Consider the following 19,768-nt stretch of genomic DNA (forward strand, 5'->3'; position numbering starts at 1 on the left):
TGTCATCTGTAAATGGCAGATCCAGAAGGAAACTTTGATCCCTAACCTTAGGAAATTTAGATCCCTAATTCAAAACTATAGTGATAGGTGAATAAGGTAAGGTGCCTGCTCTCAAGGAATTTATAGTTTAATTGGAAAGGACTTAAAGCCTGTGAAACAAATAGAGACAGAATAAGACATGTGACCTTGTTACAAACAGTGCAACAGGAGTTCAGCGAAGAAGGAAGGAAATAATGAAGCAGGCACGGAATGCTACTGCTTTGGAGAAGGAAGGAGACTTGATTGATTGGGGCTTCTAAGTCCAGAAGTGAGCCTTCTACCCAAGTAAAGAATAACTGTAAAAGAAGAAGAGGGGGCCTTCCCTGGTGGCGCAGTGGTTGAGAGTCCGCCTGCCGATGCAGGGGACGCGGGTTTGTGCCCCGGTCTGGGAAGATCCCACGTGCCGCGGAGCGGCTGGGCCCGTGAGCCATGGCCGCTGAGCCTGCGCTCCGCAACGGGAGAGGCCACAACAGTGAGAGGCCCGCGTACCGCAAAAAAAAAAAAAAAAAAAAAAAAAAAGAAGAGGCTTTCAGTCAGGAACAAGCAGGGTATGATGGATGTTAAGACTGACTTAGTAGAGCCCAGGGAAGAAATGTTGCAGAAAAGGAAGGAATCATAATTATGAATACTTGAAGGCCAGAGGCTTGGGAATTTTGTTTTCATGTAGTTGGAAGAAACTGATGCATGTTTTTAGCAGTGCTGATTGTGAGGTTAGAAAAACAGTAATTTTGTTTGTGTCTTTATTCATTTCCAAAACCAAATGTGTGTGCATGTGTATCTTATATTCTGTTTTTAACATCTTTGAGCCATAAAATGGCATTGCAAATAAAATTTTATATTTCTGATAGTTTTAAATTTTATTATGTTCTGATGAATGGGACACTCTCTAGCACAGATTAAGACATTTGGAGGAAAAAAAATGGTGCTTGTGCCAGCCTTGCAGGGTCATCTGCGAGTTACAGGCCGGTTGTCTAAGCACTGCTTACGCTTGGATAGCGTTAAAGGGATGAGGTTCCCTGGTTTCCTAGTACCTGGGACACATTTCACTTAGCAAAAAAGTGTATTGCATGTGATGTGTAGTGTTAACTACCCTAAAAAGGTTTTAAGTCATTGGTATATTGTAGCTCAATGTTTTTTAGTTTTCTGATGACGTTTTATATTCTGCTGTATAGAATGTATACATTAGGAGTGTCTTTCACGAGGTTCCAAATAAGTTATCCTTTAATGGCTGAGATGTGGCCGTTTGGAAGAATGAGTGAGAAGTTTTGGCACCACAGGACAGCACAATCTGGAAAGTTGCTTGTACCTTTATTTGGTCTTATTAGAACACAGGCTCTGGCGCTGTGAAAACTGTTTTGGCTGTGCGTATTTCAGCTGCGTCCTACCCAGAGCCTGGACGGCACACCGGGTTCCAGGGAGATCACTGACAGGTCAAGTCATGTCCGCTAGGAAAGATCCTTCACATGCCCCCGGGTTCTGACAATTTTGAGAATTCTTCCTCAATTGGAGAAGAACAGGTTTGGAACCTGCCTGAGCTGTGTGAAGTTCACAAAATGGAAAATATAGAGCTGGTTTCTGGAAAGAGTACTGTTTTGTGTTCTTTACAAATATGTCGTATTATACATGCATATTTTCATTCACGCGTTAAACCTTGAAAAGGAACTCTATGAGAAGTTCCTGAAAGGGCGTGGAGGTAGTATGAGCAGCAACATTTCACTCTGGACATTCAGTATTAATAAGGGAATATTTGTGTCTTAAGTGGTGTGTGCAGTTTGTTCAGTGGTCATGTTTTTTCCTTAATAGCTATTGTTGAAAAACCGTTTTATGGGTAATTTTTCTAAGTATTTTGGCTAAATGAAGTCCTAAGTTTTGGACTTGAATAATTTCATTCTTTAGTGTTCATTTTGCCCCGCCAGCAAAAAGTATTACCTCATAGCAGTTGAAGGGTTATATTTACTTATTTAACAAAAACTTATATAATGCTTACTATTGCCAGGTGCTTTTCTTTTCTTTTCTTTTCTTTTTTTTTGCTTTTCTATATGCTTTACAAATATTCACGTATTTAGTCTTCTTCGCAACCCTATGGAGTAGGTTTCATTCTGTCCCCCGTGTTATCAGTGAGGAAACCGAGGCTCCAATTAGTTACTGTGTTGTCCAAGACCATTTAGCTAATAGGTGTGTCAGCTGGGGTTCAAGTTCAGGCAGTCTGCCTGCAGAGTTTGTGGGCTTAAACACTGTGCTCTACTAAGTCACTCTTCCTCAGGAGGGAAAAAACCAACACAGATTCAGTCATGAGTGTTCTGCTGTCGGTTCATCAGATTCTTTGATCTATCAGTAACTCTGGAGCCCATTTGCCTTGTTTTGTGCTAACAATTCTGCTGAATTCTTTAAATTTGTGGCTTAAGATGACATTCTCCTTTATTACTGTGACTAAAAACACACAATTTAAAAAAATATACTTGTAAAAACAATGAAATATATATTCCAAGGGCTTGATTGAGAGGTTCTCAATGGCAAGAACTAGGTCTTCTTGACTGATGTCCTTTGACCCCAGTATGCTTTCACCAAAAGCCTTTCTTTTCCTTTCACTGTACCTTTGGAGTTGGGATGGAACCTGGAGATGAACTATTCCACACCTTCCTTTTATAAATAAGCAAACTGAGGCTCAGAGAGTTCATGCCCAAGCCCTCAACAGCTAGTTCTGAAGCAGAAATGTGACTTAAATTACTTGGCTCAATTTAGTGGTCTTTTCCTTCCATTATAGAAATTGAAAAGTTACAGTGCTGTGAGAACCCAGATAAAATATCTAATAAACTTTGAAACATTTTAGATCCATTTGGAAAGCATATATTATACTTTTATTAATCTCAGTTATTTCTCAACCTCAAACCTCATCATTTCTCTTCTGACATTTGTTATATCTTTCAGTACTTCCAGCCAACACATACAGTCCTGCTTGTAAGTCATGCCAAGTGTTCTGAGACCGGCATCCCTTTACGTAATTATATATACACATAAGTAATATATAAGCTTAATATTGACTTGATTGAAATGACTGCACAAATGGGAAATAGATATGATTATAGGTGGTTATCAAATCAAACAAATATGTATCACTAGAGAGGTAGTGCCTGTAGTAGGCTGGGAGATTATAAGTCATAGCCTAAGTATATAGCATGTATTCTGGAATTGAAAATTCCTACCATTGGAAAAGCTAGGAGGTGATCCAGACTTGAACATTGGAGTTTTCTCTTTTACTGGAAGAATGTGTTATAAGCACTGGGCTTTGCAGTAAACTAACTAGTTTATAAATTAGAGGAGGTAGCCAACCTAAAATAGATTGTATTTTAAAAATTTGTGTTTCAGTCATGTGGCATTTTAAATGCAAACAAATATTGGCTGAAATTCTCATGTAGAAATAGGTTTAGAAAAGTGGGTGGTTCTTAGTAAGTTCACCTAAAGCCCTATTAATACAAAATATAGCCTGCATATAATATGTTTCTGTGCTCTGTGGGAGTCTCTGTGACCCTCCCAAGTTTTTCACCTGGTAGTAGTTTAAAATATTTTAAATTTATATATTTGCAATTTTTATTTTCTATATCATATGAGATGAATTTTAAATGAGGTATGGATAATAAAATAGAATATAACTAAGATATGTAGTACAATAAAAGGTAGTGATTGAACAAATCAGGAACATTATAAATTGAGTAAAATACACTCTTTTTTTTTTGCGGTACGCGGGCCTCTCACTGTTGTGGCCTTTCCCATTGCGGAGCACAGGCTCTGGACGCGCAGGCTCAGCGGCCATGGCTCACAGGCCCAGCCGCTCCGCGGCATGTGCGATCTTCCTGGACCGGGGCACGAACCCGTGTCCCCTGCATCGGCAGGTGGGCTCTCAACCACTGCGCCACTAGGGAAGCCCAATACACTCTTTTTTAAAAAAAAGTCACATTTGTTTCATTCTAATGTCTTTTACAATATGGAATCTTATCAATTAAAAATTTAATAGGAAAAATACCGGTCTTCTTCTGATAGTACTTTAAAATAGAAATGCATGTGAATCCATAACCATATAGTTTCACCGGCTAGTTTTACCAACTGATGTAAGTCTCTTGACTGATGTTTATATAATTATTTATGTCAAAGTTTAAAAAAATATACACTTAAATTTGTTTAAACTTACTTTTAGATAATTGTAGGTTCACATACAGTTCTACGAAGTAATACAGAGAGATCCTGTGTGCCCTTTGCCTGGTTTTCCCTAATGATAACATCTTACAAAAATGTAGCACCATATGACAACCAAGAATTGACAGTGATACAATCCACTCATTTTATTTAGATTTCCCCTTACATGTACGTGTTTTGTTCTATGCAGTTTTATCCCACGTGTATGTTTGTGTATCCACCACCGCAGTTAAGATGTGGAACAGTCCCATCACCACACGGATCCCTGTAATTGCCTTTGTAATATACACCTTCCTTCTCACCCCTCACTCCCTCTTTGTCTCTGACTTCCACAGACTCATCGGTTTTCCATCTCTAGAATTTTGTCATTTCGAGAATGTTAAATGAATGAGATTGTGTAGTACGTAACCTTTAGGAATTGCTGGGGTGTTTTCTTTTTTTCTTTTTTTTTTTACTAAACATAATTCCCTTGCGTTTCATCCAACTTATTTGTGTTAACATTTTTTTATTGCTGAATGGTATTCCATGGATACTGGTATACCACAGTTTGTTTAACCATTCCCCCATTGGACGACATCTGGCTTATTTCCAGTTCTTGGCTGTTATGAATAAAGCATCTGTGAATGCTTGTGGACAGGTTTTTTTTTGTGTGAACATAAGTTTTTCTCTGGGATAATTGCCCAAGAATGCAATTACTAGGTTTTATGGTAATTGCACCTTTAGTTGGGAAAGAACTTGCCAAACGGTAATATTTTCTAAGGTGGTTGTACCTTTTTACATTCCCACCAGCAGTGTGAATGAGAGATTCGGTTTCCCCACATCCTCACCAGCACGGTATTGTCATTATTTTTATGTCCTATGAGATGATACAGTCTGATATGAATATTAATCAAATGGATAATTTAATGAGTTGTGGACATTAATCAATGTATAGTGTAACTAACATATATATTATCTCTAATAAAAAGTAGTAATTAAATAGATCAAATGTTATGAAATTGAATAAAATGTACTTCTAATATACTTTGAATATTAATACTTAATCAAGAAGTTAGCTCCTACTTTTAATTTTACCATTAAAGTAAGTAGGAAGAAGGCAGGTGTTACTATGTCCAAGTTTAAAGATTTTAGAGACCGATGATTTGCCTAATACCACTTCACAATTTGTTAATATTCTTTTTCCTTATTACTTCTCCTTTTCCTTACTACTTTTCTTTGATAGGAATGCTTGAACCTATCAGACTTGATTTTTTTTAAATCTCAGAAATAGAATGAAAAAGAGAACTTGCTGATGTGATGGAAGCTAAACAAGAAAGAAAGGAAGGAGAAAAGGAGTCTAGGAGGATGCATTAATAGCAGGAGGCTGGGCTGCTGGTCAGAATGGGATGTACTCATGGCCTTCGAAAGAGGAGAAAGAGGGTAGTGAAGGGACTTTGAGCCACACTATTGGGATTCATAATTTGGACAGTACTTCTAGTTTAACTTGTTAGTTCCTTTTGCTCTGTAAACGTATTTTTATTTTCTCTCTTGTCCACTTTAAGCCTGTGTATAACGGTTGTGTGATAGTACTGTCAGTTGCAGCCTCTCTTAGAGTTGCCTTTGGAGCATGAAAATACATTTCCTTTTTGATTGTTGTAACCCACCTTAATATAGGTAACATTTTCTGAGTCCTTACTGTGAACCAGGCACTGAACTCTTTATTTAGCTTATTTAATCATAGTGACAACTCTGTGTAAAGAATTACCCCCAAATTTAGCAGCTTAAAGAATGAACATTTATTATTTCCGTTTCTAAGGGTTAGGAATTTAGGATGCTTAGCTAGGTGCATCTAGTTCAGGATCTCTCATGAGGGTGGACTCGAAACATTTTTTTCCCCCTGTGTTATACAGTAGGTCCTTGTCGGTTATCTATGTTAAATATACTAGTGTGTACATGTCCCAAACTCCCAATCTATTCCCCACCACCACCACCCTTTCCCCCTGGTAACCATAAGTTTGTTCTCTAAGTCTGTGAGTTTGTTTTGTAAGTTCATTTGTATCATTTTTTTTAAGGTTCTGCATATAAGTGATATATATATTTGTCTTTCTCTGTCTGACTTACTTTGCTTAGTATGATAATCTCCAGGTCCATCCATGTTGCTGCAAATGGCATTATTTCATTCTTTTTCATGGCTGAGTAATATTCCATTGTATATATGTACCACATCTTCTTTATCCATTCATCTGTCGATGGACATTTAGGTTGCCTCCATGTCTTGGTGATTGTAAACAGCGAACAGTGAACATTGGGCTGCATGTATCCTTTTGAACCATGGTTTTCTCTGGATATATACTGTGTGTGTGTGTGTGTGTGTGTGTGTATACACACATACTGTGGAGTGGGATTGCTGGATTATATGGTAGCTCTTTTTTTAGTTTTTTAGGGAACCTCTATACTGTTTCCATAGTGGTTGTACCAATTTACGTTCCCACCAACAGTGTAGGAGGGTTCCCTTTTCTCCACATCTCCCACATTTATTCTTTGTAGACGTTTTGATGATGGCCATTCTGCCTGGTGTGAGGTGATATCTCATTGTAGTTTTGATTTGCATTTCTCTAATACTTAGCGATGTTGAACATCTTTTCACTTGCCTCTTGGCCATCTGTATGTCTTCTTTGGAGAAATGTCTGTTTAGGCCTTCTGCCCATTTTTTGATTGGGTTCTTTTTTTGTTTGTTTGTTTTTTGATATTGAGCTGCGTGACCTGATTGCAAATTTTGGATATTAATCCCTTGTCAGTCCCATCCTTTGCAAATATTTTCTCCCATTCTGTGGATTGTCTTTTCATTTTGTTTATGGTTTCCTTTGCTGTGCAAAAGCTTTTGAGTTTAATTAGGTCCCATTTGTTTATTTTTGTCTTTATTTCTTTATTATTTGTCTTTATGTTATATTATTTGTCTTTGTCTTTATTATTTATTTTATAGGAGATGGATCAAAAAGGATTTTGTTGTGATTTATGTCAAAGAGCGTTCTGCCTATGTTTTCTTCTGAGAGTTTTATAGGATCTGGTCTTACATTTAGGTCTTTAATCCATTTTGAGTTTATTTTTGTGTATGCTGTTAAAGAGTGTTCTAATTTCATTCTTTTACATGTAACTGTCCAGTTTTCCCACACCATTTATCAAAGAGACTGTCTTTTCTCCATTGTATAGTCTTGCCTCCTTTGTTGCAGATTAATTGACCCTATGTGCATGGGTTTATTTCTGGGCTTTCTATCCTGTTCCACTGATATATATGTCAGTTTTTATGCCAGTACCATACTCTTTTGATGAATGTAGCTTTGTAGTATAGTCTGAAGTCAGGCAGCCTGATGCCTCCAGTTCCAGTTTTCTTTCTCAAGATTGCTTTGCCTAATCGGGGTCTTCTGTATCTCCATTACAAATTTTAAGATTTTTTTTTTTTGTTCTAGTTCTGTTAAAAAAAATATGCCATAGTAATTTGATAGAGATTGCATTGACTTTGTAGATTGCCTTGGGTACTATAGTCATTTTGACAGTATTGATTCTTCGAATCCAAGAACATGGTATATCTTTCCATCTGTTTGTATCATCTTCTATTTCTTTCATCAGCATCTTATAGTTTTCAGTGTACAGGTCTTTTGCCTCCTTAGGTAAATTTATTCCTAGGTATTTTATTCTTTTTGATGTGCTGGTAAAGGGAATTGTTTCTTTAATTTCTCTTTTTGAACTTTCATTGTTAGTGTATAAAAATGCAGTAGGTTTCTGTGTATTAATTTGTATCTTGCAACTTTACTGAATTCATTGATGAGCTCTAGTAGTTTTCTGGTAGCATCTTTAGAATTTTCTATGTATAGTATCATGTCATCTGCAGACAATGACAGTTTTACTTCTTCTTTTCCAATTTGGATTCCTTGTATTTCTTTTTCTTTTCTGACTGCCATGGCTAGGACTTCCAAAACTATTTTGAATAGAAGTGGCAAGAGTGAACATCCTTGTCTTGTTCCTGATCTTAGAGGAAATACTTTGAGCTTTTCACTGTTGAGCATGTTGTTAGCTGTGGGTTTGTCATATATGGCCTTTATTATGTTGAGGTATGTTCCGTCTATGCCCACTTTCTGGAGCGTTTTTTATCATAAATTGGTGTTGAATTTTGTCAAAAGCCTTTTCTGCATCTATTGAGATGATCATATATATGGTTTTTATTCTTCAATTTGTTGATGTGGTGTATCACACTGATTGATTTGCAGACAATGAAAAAATCCTTGCACCACTGGAATAAATCCTACCTGACCGTGGTGTATGCTCCTTTTAGTGTGCTGTTGGATTCGGTTTGCTAGTATTTTGTTGAGGATTTTTGGGTCTGTGTTCATCAGTGATGTTGGCCTGTAATTTTCTTTTTTTTGCGGTATCTTTGTCTGGTTTTGGTATCAGGGTGATGGTGGCCTCAAAAAATGAGTTTGGGAGTGTTCCTTCCTCTGCAAGTTTTTGGAAGAGTTCCAGAAGGATAGGTGTTAACTCTTTTCTAAATGTTTGATAGAATTCACCTGTGAAACCATCAGGTCCTGGACTTTTGTTTGTTGGAAGTTTTTAAATCACAGTTTCAATTTTAGTATTTGTGATTGGTCTGTACATATTCTCTAGTTCTTCCTGGTTCAGTCTTGGGAGATTGTACCTTCCTAAGAATTTGTCCATTTCTTCTAGGTAGTCCACTTTATTGACATATAGTTGCTTGTAGTAGTCTCTTATAATCCTTTGTATTTCTGTGGTGTCCATTGTAACTTCTCCTTTTTCATTTCTCATTTTATTGATTTGAGCCCTCTTTCCAACCTAACCTTACACCTAGAGCAACAAAAGAAAGAAGAACAAACAAAACCCAAAGTTAGCAGAAGGAAAGAAATCATAAAAATCGGAGGAGAAATAAATGAAACAGAAACAAAACAATAGAAAAGTTCAATGAAACTAAAAGCTGGTTCTTTGAAAAGATAAACAAAATTGATAAACCTCAAGACATTTTTAGCTGGGGCTGCAGTCATCTGAAGACTTGGTTAGGGCTGGAAAATCTGCTTCCAGGATGACTTGCTTGTGTAGCTTTTGGTCCATCATCATGTAGCCCTCCCCATAGAGCTTCTTGGATATCCTCATGACATGATACCTGGCTTCACCCATAGTGAATGATTCAAGAGAGTTTTCTACTGAAGAAGTCACAGTGCCTTTATTTATTTATATTTATTTTTGGCTGTGTTGGGTCCTCGTCTCTGTGCGAGGGCTCTCTCTAGTTGTGGCAAGCGGGGGCCACTCTTCATCGCAGTGCGCGGGCCTTTCACTGTCTGTGGCCTCTCTTGTTGCGGAGCATAGGCTCCAGACGCGCAGGCTCAGCAGTTGTGGCTCACTGGCCTAGTTGCTTCGCGGCATGTGGGATCCTCCCAGACCAGGGCTCGAACCCGTGTCCCCTGCATTGGCAGGCAGACTCTCAAAACACTGCGCCACCAGGGAAGCCCATAGTGCCTTTTTTTACCCAGTTGCTAGAAGTCACACACTGTCACTTCGGCCATATTCTTTTCATTAGAAGGGAGTCACTAAGTGAAGCCCGTGCTGAAGGGGAAAGGAATTAAGTTCTACGTTATGAATGGAGGAGTGTCAAAGATTTTCTGGACATAATTTAAGACTGCCACACCTGGGTTACCAGTGTTGTCTCGATTTTCCAGATGAGGAAACTTGTGAATGGAGAAGTTAAGTGACTGGTCCAAGGTGCATAGCTAGTTGGAGAAGTAGGGTTTCAGTCTCAGCAGCCTGGCTCATGTGACTCCTTTTCTTTGTCTCTTTTTTTTTGTTTCATTTTGTTTTTACTACATATGCTTTACTGCCTTGAGTACTTCATCTCCTGAGTACACATTAAAAAGTCACAGTGACTTCACTTCTTCATACTCATTCACAACTGGATATTTATGGGTTACTTGCCTCTTTTATGCCTCACTCCTAGTACTGTGACTTAATACTTAGATTCACTCATTTAGTTCATCCTGTAGATACTTAGCATCTACTGCTAAGTACTGGGATGCTCACCACTGTCGTGTGGGGAAGAACTTTGATTTTGAAGGTGTACTGACCTAGCAGCAAAGAATTTCAAGGTGTATATTGGGTAGTTTCCCATGACTAAACATTGGGAAGCAAACATTTTTCCCATAGCCTTTTGGTTTTGCAGTTCTCACACCTTCTGTAGTTGTTAGAACTATGGTGCATTGTGGGTGGTTATTTAGAATGCATTGTGAGCTAAAGTTGACAGTGGGATCAACTTCCTCAGATGGAGTTTGTCCACTACTGATATCAAAAGCAATAAATGCCTTAGACCCCTGGGCAGTGTTAGGACCATAATCTTGCCCCTGCTAACTTTTTCCAGTACTTTAAGTGACTATGAAGAACCCTGTGCTATCTGCGATAGTTTTCCTCTGCAGTTTGGGAGGAGTAAAATGAAGTAAAAAAAATTTTTTTCCCCAAGAGATCTGCTTTGTAAAACGACAATCACAGTCACCCAAACTATGCCGAAAGAGAAAGAGAGAGAAGTCTTAGAATTTTGATAATATTTCTGTATATTCTTGTCTTATATTTCATTTTGTTAGGCCATGGAATAGTCTGTATTATGGGTAGCCCAAGGGATCTTTTTGACATACAATTTTAGGGTACGCTATAGGATTAAAAAACCCTAAGGGTAACTGCACTTTGGGGCATCAGGATACAAACTTCTGTTTATAGTGTACTGGATAACGTATCCAATGAAAAATCTTCATGTTTTAGCAATGTGAACAGTGCAGTGTAATTGGATAAAGAGTACGATTCCATGGGTTAACCAGTGTTAAAACAGAATAAGCCATCAGAAAATTGACTAAAGGAACTTGGAGAAGCCATGGTGGGGTGTTAAAGGGTAAAGCTTCCTACCTTTATAAGGAACTTCTTGTTGAACTCGAAGGACTTGACAACCATATATTGTGTTTGACAGCACTCAGTGAATTTCTTAATAATGTGGCTAAGTTCTCACTTGCGCGCGCGTGCAGGCGCGCGCACACACACACACACACACACACACACACACACACACACACACACACACACACACACACACACACACACACACACACACACACACACACACACACACACACACACACCCAGTTTCCTATCTAGGCTAATTCAGACCCTGAATTCCTAATTTACCTCTGGTACCCACCTCTCTTTGTGTCTGACAGCACTAAGAAAATTCCTTAATGAGGTTAAGTGCTTATGTGTACACACCTCTGCCTATACTTGGGCAGTTTCAAACCCTAGAAATTCTTGATTTGTCTTATCCTTTTAAAAATATAACAGATGTGAGGAATGGCCTAGATTAGACTTTGGTTTTAAGAAGTCCTATCAAGGTGAGAGTTTGAGACCAACTGATTTTAAATTGATATTGGGTTGGACTGGGATAAGCTCCTCCAGAATGAAAGTAGAAGCATGGTGTACCTAGTGCTAATTTGTGGCCCAGTTCTCTGTCCATTTTCTGAGCCCTGTACATACGAGTTTATGAAACGTGATGTTTCTCTTTCTTCACTATGTTCTCCCCTGAGCCTTCCTCCTTTACCTCATAAGTTAGTGGAAACTATCTGATCACCTTGGCAAAGGGGGACCCTGGTTTCCATGGGCCTTAAATAAAGCTATCAATTTGGTTATACAGATAGGATATCCAACTGAATAGCACTTGGGGCAAACACTAGTGGATCCCTCAAAACTAGGGAGTCGTGCATTGTGGGTAATTATGTGGCTTTTTCTTTAGAAAGGATAGAACAGTTATCCATTTAAAGCTAAAACAAAGCTGGCAGTCCATAACAACAGCTTAGTGGCCCTTTTATCCTACGGTTAGTCAGTCCTTGGTGTCTGTAGCAACCTGGCCTCCTGAACCAAAACATACTTTCTCAGGGCTAGAAAAGGAGCAAGTCTTTAAGTCCAGTAGGTGGCCATTGTCAGGAAAAAGGAACTTGACCACCTGTCCAATTTGAAGCCAATGCCAAGAAGAAACTGGAGCTTGACCAAAGGCTGGTCAGTTTCTGCTGAGCTGCAACCAGAATGAAATACCTGGCAGGCCATTTTAATGATTGTGGTAATCCATTTCTGTGGTGGCAAGATACGAATGGGAGGACTTCCCTGGTAGCGCAGTGGTTAAGAATCCGCCCGCTAATACATGGGACATGGGTTCGAGCCCTGGTCCGGGAAGATCCCACATGCTGCTGAGCAGCTAAGCCCGTGCACCACAACTACTGAAGCCCATGCACTAGAGCCCGTAGAGCCCGGTGGCAACAACAGAAGCCACCGCAATGAGAAGCCCGTGCACCGCAACAAAGAATAGACCCTGTTCGCCGCAACTAGAGCAAGCCCGTGCACAGCAACGAAGACCCAAGGCAGCCAAAAATAAACAAAATAAATAAATGTATTTTTAAAAAAAAGATACGAATGGGAAATCATGGCAGGCCAGCAAAGCCTTCTTTGGAACTGAGAGGACCAGCAGTCCTCAGCGTGGTTCAGTCTTGCAGTTTGGGTTTTCAGCTGGTGCTTATAGAATAAGCAAAGAACTAAATCTACTTACACTTTATTTAAAAAGAATAAAATAATTTATTATTATTTAACCAGAGTGTAAAACTTACAGGGCTCTGGAACACGCAGATCCCCTGCCCCAGCCTCGTGTGTTTAAACAACCCAGCTCTATGGGACTTATACTGCCACACATACGTGGAGCTCTTTTTAACTTCTCTGCCCCTGAAACCACGTTTATTTCATGGTCTCAAGAGATAAGGCACTTCTTGGATGTTGGAAAGTGAGTGATTCCTCTGTTCTTGTCCTAGTGAGCAGTAGGTTGATCACAAAGCAAGAACACCCCTTTGCCTGGAGCTAGGATGGATCTCCTGCGCCTAGGGCCTTAGCTTAGAGTCACTAGTGCCCTTTTTTGGGTTAGATTTTATTTTTAGAGTAAGTACAGAGAAACACTCACTGATGGTCAGAATAGAAATGTGAAGCAAGTTACGTAAACGTGTATTTCTACTAGATCAAATTTGTCCCTTTGGAGCAAGGACAGGCAGAAGATGAGAATTTCTGAGGACAAAAGTGGATGGGAAGGACCCGAGGTTTATATTTTCAAAGAAAGGAGATGTATTTGGGCTTGTGTTTTTTTTTTTTTTTTAAGAAATAGTTTATGCTTATAAATATTTAAATGCCAGAGGGTACAAACATATAAAATGAAAGTTCTTTGTAATCCCACCTTCCCTCCCCATTATTAATTTAATAGTTAATGCATTATATATTCTTTTAGTACCTTTTTTTTTTTTTAACCTGCGCATGTACTTAAAAACACTGAAAGAATTAGTGGGATTATGGTCAATTTCTGGTGTTTGCTTTTTTACTTAATAATCAGAAACCTTGTTCTATATCAGTAGATAAGGATATCTGCTCACCAATTTAAATGTGCAAGAGTTTGAGCATTTTCTCAAACTTTCTGTGAATTACTCATTTACCTTTGAAATTGGACTTATTTAAGCAAACAAAAAGTATGTTTCAGTCGTCATTAGTAGAAATGTGAGTGATTTTACTGTTTCCCATGTACTGATCGTTCTCTCCTTGTTAATAGGTGTACAGTCCTGAATTTTCTGTGGTCTGTTTATGACTTTTTATGTCTGCGATTTTTATGTGATTTCAGTCTGTTTTTCATTTTTCTCCCTTTTTGTCTCATTTCTCTTTTTCATCTAAATTTCTGTCTCTTACAACGTTAATTTTTTCTGACTTTTTGTCACATGAGTGTTTATCATTTGATGTTGTAACTGAACTGATATGATTGTGACTGGGAAGTATGAGCACCTCATTTTGTTTGCCATGTCATCACCAGAGGCGTTGACAAGCAAACACTTACCGTTTCCCATGAATACAATGGTACTCTGCAGATTTCTAAAATCAAGGGAAAATTTAATACTGTGTGCTTAGGGCTGTGCTACACACTACCCAGAAAAGCACTTTCACCCTCTAAAATGCCCACTGCAAGATCTCACCTGGGAATCCACTTGCATATGTTTCAAAAAACAGTTACACCAAAAGAATGATTTAAACATACAACACATTTGAAAGCTGCTTTTAGGAGTCTACATTTGTATGTGTGAGAATGTGGATAGGTGGAGAGAAAGTTTGCAGAGGATAGATGATCATAGAAGCACCCCGATGGGTTTTAGGATATTTCAGATAAATGATTATACAGTTATTCATGAGTCATTAGAAAATGTGAAGGTGCCTTTCCCAATCCTAGGATTTAAGAGGAACCTCAAGACGTCAGCTCATAGCAGCTAGAGATGATGTCTCAGACCTTTTTACAAACGATTAAAATGTCCACAGAAAATGCCCATAGTCTTGGGACACTGTGTTTACTGGCTGTGACCGCTTGCTGAAAAGTGTGCATTCTACTGAAATTATATACAGAATTTAACAAGCATTTGTCTATTGGTTTTTATCTTAATGTCTAGATTACCTACAAGATCATGCGTGTTTTTTGTTAAAGGGCGGGCGTTTCCATTTCAGGGCCTGTTTTGGCCTTTCTGTCCAGGAAAGCCCGAGACGGACACAGTGACTTTACTTACTGAATTAGAGTTTAGAAGTCAGTCACTGAAGTGTGGCTTGTCTTTCCCCGTGGGAGCTGGCAGTGCCATTTAAGAACACACAGCTGGTGTTATCCAAAATGTAACTGTGGCCTCTGCAGGAATGGTTGATAATGGCTGAGCCAAGAAGGCCTTTGCGCTGACTGACCCGCACAGGACGATTTCTCCTAGCATTTCTTCTTTCAATCCTGCTGGGGTAGAAATGAAGTTGGAGGTACATCCACAGAATCCATTAGCGTCCCTTTGGGACAGAGCTGTCAGCAGCTTCACATCTTGAACTTCTATGAGGCGTGTTGTGTCCTTGACTAAGAAATGTGTTTCCCCGTGTGTCTGATAAAGTAAACATCTGCAACGCTGAAGGCGTAGTGCCAGGCACATCTGTGTCCATAGACAATGCTGTTAAATTAAGGGTTGCCCTGGAAAATGATTGACCTGCGACAGAGTTCATTTGGCATCATTCGTTTGTTTTGGGGCGCTTTTTTCTGAGTATTTGATCATGGATCTTACATGTCTCTTAAACTTTGATCTCATTGTTTGGGTTCTAACTGTTTACTCTGTGAATGAGCTAGGCTTCCTCTTGTCACAGAAAGCTGCATAGTCCTTCAGTGACAGTAAGCTTCCTGCAAGCAAGAATCATGTCTAGGAAAGGGAACCCTCCTGCACTGTTGGTGGGCATAGACTCGGGGCTCTCTGCACGTATGTCTGCCCTCAGGCAGAGGCTGTTGCCCGGCACTGCTGGCTATCAGGGAATCCAGCAGACAGAGCAGATGTCTTTTACATGTCCACACGTGCAGTCACATGGTATTTGACTAAACCGAATGGCCAATTAAATTCAGAATTAGATTGCCTTTTTCCTCTCATCTATTTGATTTACTATCAATCAATGTGGATTAAACAATCGATTCTCAAAAAAAAAAATCATGTCTAACCTTTGCGATTTCCATAGACATAGCAAAGGCAAAACCCGGAAGTGCTTTACTATTTAATGGCTCAGATAAAACGAGTGGTGGTGAGAAGAGTAGGGAAACTAAAATGTTTTAAAACATCCCCGTGATTTTAGGTCCCAGTTACCATAGAAAAGCATGAATTAGATATTCAGGAAGAGGGTTTTTTTTCCATTCATTATCAGTGATTTTTTTTTTTTTAACTTAATGAAGTTTCCCAGTCTGAGGAGGTCTAGAAAGGATTCAGAACACATAGATTCCAAGCATTTGGATTTAAGAGACCTTTAGTTGTCCTCATAACTTCATAATGTAAGTATTTAAGAGTTATTTTTCCTAGCCAGTCTATCTGTTCTGTCAGAGGAGAGAATAGCTCTTCATTGAGAGATAAGATGTCTTGGCAGGTTTCTGAGACAATAATGGGCTTCACTAGGTTCTAGGAAATGTAATTCGTGTCCATGTATAAATAAAGTGTCAGACATCTTAGTTGCCTCTAATTTGATGAACAAAACAGAGTGGCCTTGAGTCTCTTTTTAATCCATGGGCGAGAGGCAAATTTAGGCCTATCAGTTCAGTGGGGTTTTTTTTGTTGTTTTTTTAATGTTTAACAGGTTTTTTTGTTGAGATACTGAGATAAGAATCTTCTAATTTTGAAATATATAAAAAAGTTTATAAACTTCACAATTTTTATTGATACAAATATTGACATTATTTATGGTTTCCTAAATAAAGTAATAAAAAATGTAGGCTGTTCTCAACCTAACAGTACATTTATAGTCTCTAAAACATGCTTATTATAGAAAGATAGAAAATACAAATAAGCTAATAAAAAATATCAGAATCACTTATTAGGACTTCGCTGGAGGTCCAGTGGTTAAGACTCTGTGCTTGCATTGCAGGGGGCATGGGTTCAATCCCTGGTCGGGGAACCAAGATCCCGCGTGCCACACGGCACAGCCAAAAAAAAAAAAAAGAAAAATCACTTAGTATTCCACCATTCAGGACTAAGTAATGTAGATATAAACCTTTTGGCATATATATCCTACGGCGTATTTTTCCCCCTTTCCATATACATGCATGTGTTGGCTTTTTGTTCTATAGAATAAAACTGAATGTACTTTTTCCTTGAACATAATTTTTATTGGTTGCATAATACATTTTATGGATGTAGATGAACCTTAATTTATATCAAGTAATCTTTCATTTAACTCCCAGATTTCTATTGGTTTTTTTTTTTTTGATAAATTGTTTGACTTGTAAGTTTCTAAAGCCTTTTTCTTTAGAATACTGCTAGAAATGATAGTTGATTTCCTGAGTTAACTCCCCAGATCCTAATTGCTACCCGTCACATGGCTAAGCTTCCCTGCTGGACAAATGGTACTACAGTGATTAAAACACAGGATCCGCTTATCATTATTTCCATGGAACTCTGTGTAATCCATTCACCACCTGGCATAGTGCCAGATACAATGGGCACTCAACAAAATCTGAACGAGTGGAAGCTGGGATTCCTTCTCTATCCAGGTTGTCGTGGCCGGAGCCACCAAGTAGAACACATGGTGTTCACTTTCTGGAACGTGGGAAGAGGGATGTGGATAGCAGAGAGGGCGCGCAGGATAGCAGAATTCCCTTGTGTATGTCTTCGGCAGTTGTCAGTAATTCAGCCTTAGCAGCTTTGATAAAGAAAGTTCTGTGGAAAGAGTGTTTATCACTGGCAAAGTTGAGAGAGAAGGGGGAGGCAAAAGGTATACTGAACAACAAACCTGACCTTAATTGAAATGTATAAAACACTGTACCCAACAGCAACAGAATATTCATTTATTTTACATACACACAGAACATTTATCATGTTCTAGGCTGTAAAACAAGGAATTGAAGGGCAGTTTCTTAAAAGTTGAAGCATATACCTACCATATCATCCAGCTATTCCATTTTCAGCTACTTATCCAAGAAGAAAGAAAACATATGTCCACACAAAGACCTGTACAAATCGATACATGAACGTTCATAGTCATTTTATTTGTAAAAGCCAAAAACGAGAGATAACCCTGGTGTCTCATAAACAAGCGAATGGATAAATGAACTGTGAGTGTTCATACCACAGAATACTACTCAGAAATAAAAAGAGACTATTGTTACATGCAGCACCATGGATGAATCTCAGAATAAGTATGCTAAAGTGAAGGAAGTCGGACGAAAAAGGATACCTACTTTATAGCTCCATTTGTATGAAACTTTAGAACATACATACTAATCTGTAGTGACAGAAGGCAGATGAGTGATTGCGTGGGGATGAGGATAGTAGGACAAGGTAGAAGGAAGATTAAAGGAGCATGAGATAAGGAAACTTTTGGGGGGGTGATGGATATGTTCATTATCTTGATGGCTGTGATGGTTTCACAGGTTATACATATGTCAAAACGTATTGTAAAGCAAGATGTACAGTTTATGTGTCAATTATACCTCACCAAAGCTGTCTAAGGTATAAAGAAGCAAATAATAAAAAGGCACTCATGATTCTGGGGCTGTTTACTTGATCGTAGTGTTTATTGTACACCTACATGCAAACGGCATTACAACTGAGCACTGATTTTTTTTTTTTCCTTTGAGTAGCAACGTGATTTCTAATGAGGAACTCGATCATGTTGTATCAGCTTGAGTAGAGAAGAGGAATAGAAAACATGGGGGTGAATCCGTGATTTCTAATGAGGAACTCGATCATGTTGTATCAGCTTGAGTAGAGAAGAGGAATAGAAAACATGGGGGTGAACCCGAACTCATAAAAACAGAGTAGATTAGTTAGTTCCCTGGATCTGGAGGGTGAGGAAAATGGGCAGATGTTGACCTAAGGATACAGACTTCCAGTTAGAAGCTGAGCAGGTTTTGGGGAATCTAATGCACAGTATTGTGAGTATATTTAAGGTACCGTATTATGGGTGTACTTGAAAGTCGCTTTCAAGAGAGGAGAGGAGTCGCTTAAGAGAGGAGGTCTTAAGTGTTCTCATCACAAAAAGAGAAATGGTAATTTTGTGGTATGATGGAGGTGTTAGCTAATGCTGTAGTGGTAATCGTTTTGAAATGTACATAAAAGTTTATTAGATCAAAAAGTACATTTGAAACTTAATATTATGTGTCAACTATATCTCAAAGCTGGGGGGTGGGTCTGACTAAAGACTCACTAAAATAAGTAGAAACAAAATGTGGTAGTGATGATGATTCAGTGTTTACTCCTTGCCTATTGAATCAAGACCATATTCCTGAGCCGATGACGTCATCCCCCCTCGGTTTGATCCTCCACTACCTGTTCACCTTTTTTGGCTCCCCTTCTCCCAGAATTCACTGCGCTATTATCCCCCTCTGCATTGCCTTGGTTAACGCTTTTTTTCTGCCTGTGCCTCTTCCCCACCTCACCTTTTTATATCTATGTGGTAAAATCCTACCTGTCCTTGAAGTTTCCATTCAGATGCCCACACGCTTACTTTGATCCTCCCAGCTGGAAGTGTCATCCGTGTTCTGTATTTTAGCACACATTAAGTACGTATTTTGTACCGTAGCCCTTACGGTACAGCCAAGTCTGCCCTGCTGTTTCAGAACTGAACAGACACAGGGTTATGCATTTGGCTACTATTTAGACACATTTCAATTGTTTAATAAACTTCTGCATTTATTAAAATTACTGTGATTATCAATGCCAATGAGGGAAGCAATGACAAGACAAAGTAGGACAAAAAAATTGGTTCAGTTGTATTTTTGAACCACATTCTGCGTTCATTTGATTAGAGCGGAGGGGAGTGGTAGATTTACTGTCCTCATGACATTTTTGTTTTCCTTAAGCTAATGTTTTAATTATGGACCCTCTTTTTTTTTTTCTTTTTGCGGTACGCAGGCCTCTCACTGTTGTGGCCTCTCCCGTTGCGGAGCACAGGCTCCGGACGCGGA

The 19,768-nt window shown here is 38.8% G+C and overlaps 1 protein-coding gene across 5 annotated transcripts in view; it reads left to right on the top strand.

The window, feature by feature from the left end:
- The window catches only part of RBPMS (RNA binding protein, mRNA processing factor), a 185,812-nt gene that overhangs the window by 59,885 nt on the left and 106,159 nt on the right, over positions 1-19,768 (top strand). The gene's annotated exons all lie outside the window — the stretch shown is intronic.

Source organism: Tursiops truncatus, chromosome 21, assembly GCF_011762595.2.
Source record: "Tursiops truncatus isolate mTurTru1 chromosome 21, mTurTru1.mat.Y, whole genome shotgun sequence".
NCBI classification, from domain to species: Eukaryota; Metazoa; Chordata; class Mammalia; order Artiodactyla; family Delphinidae; genus Tursiops; species Tursiops truncatus.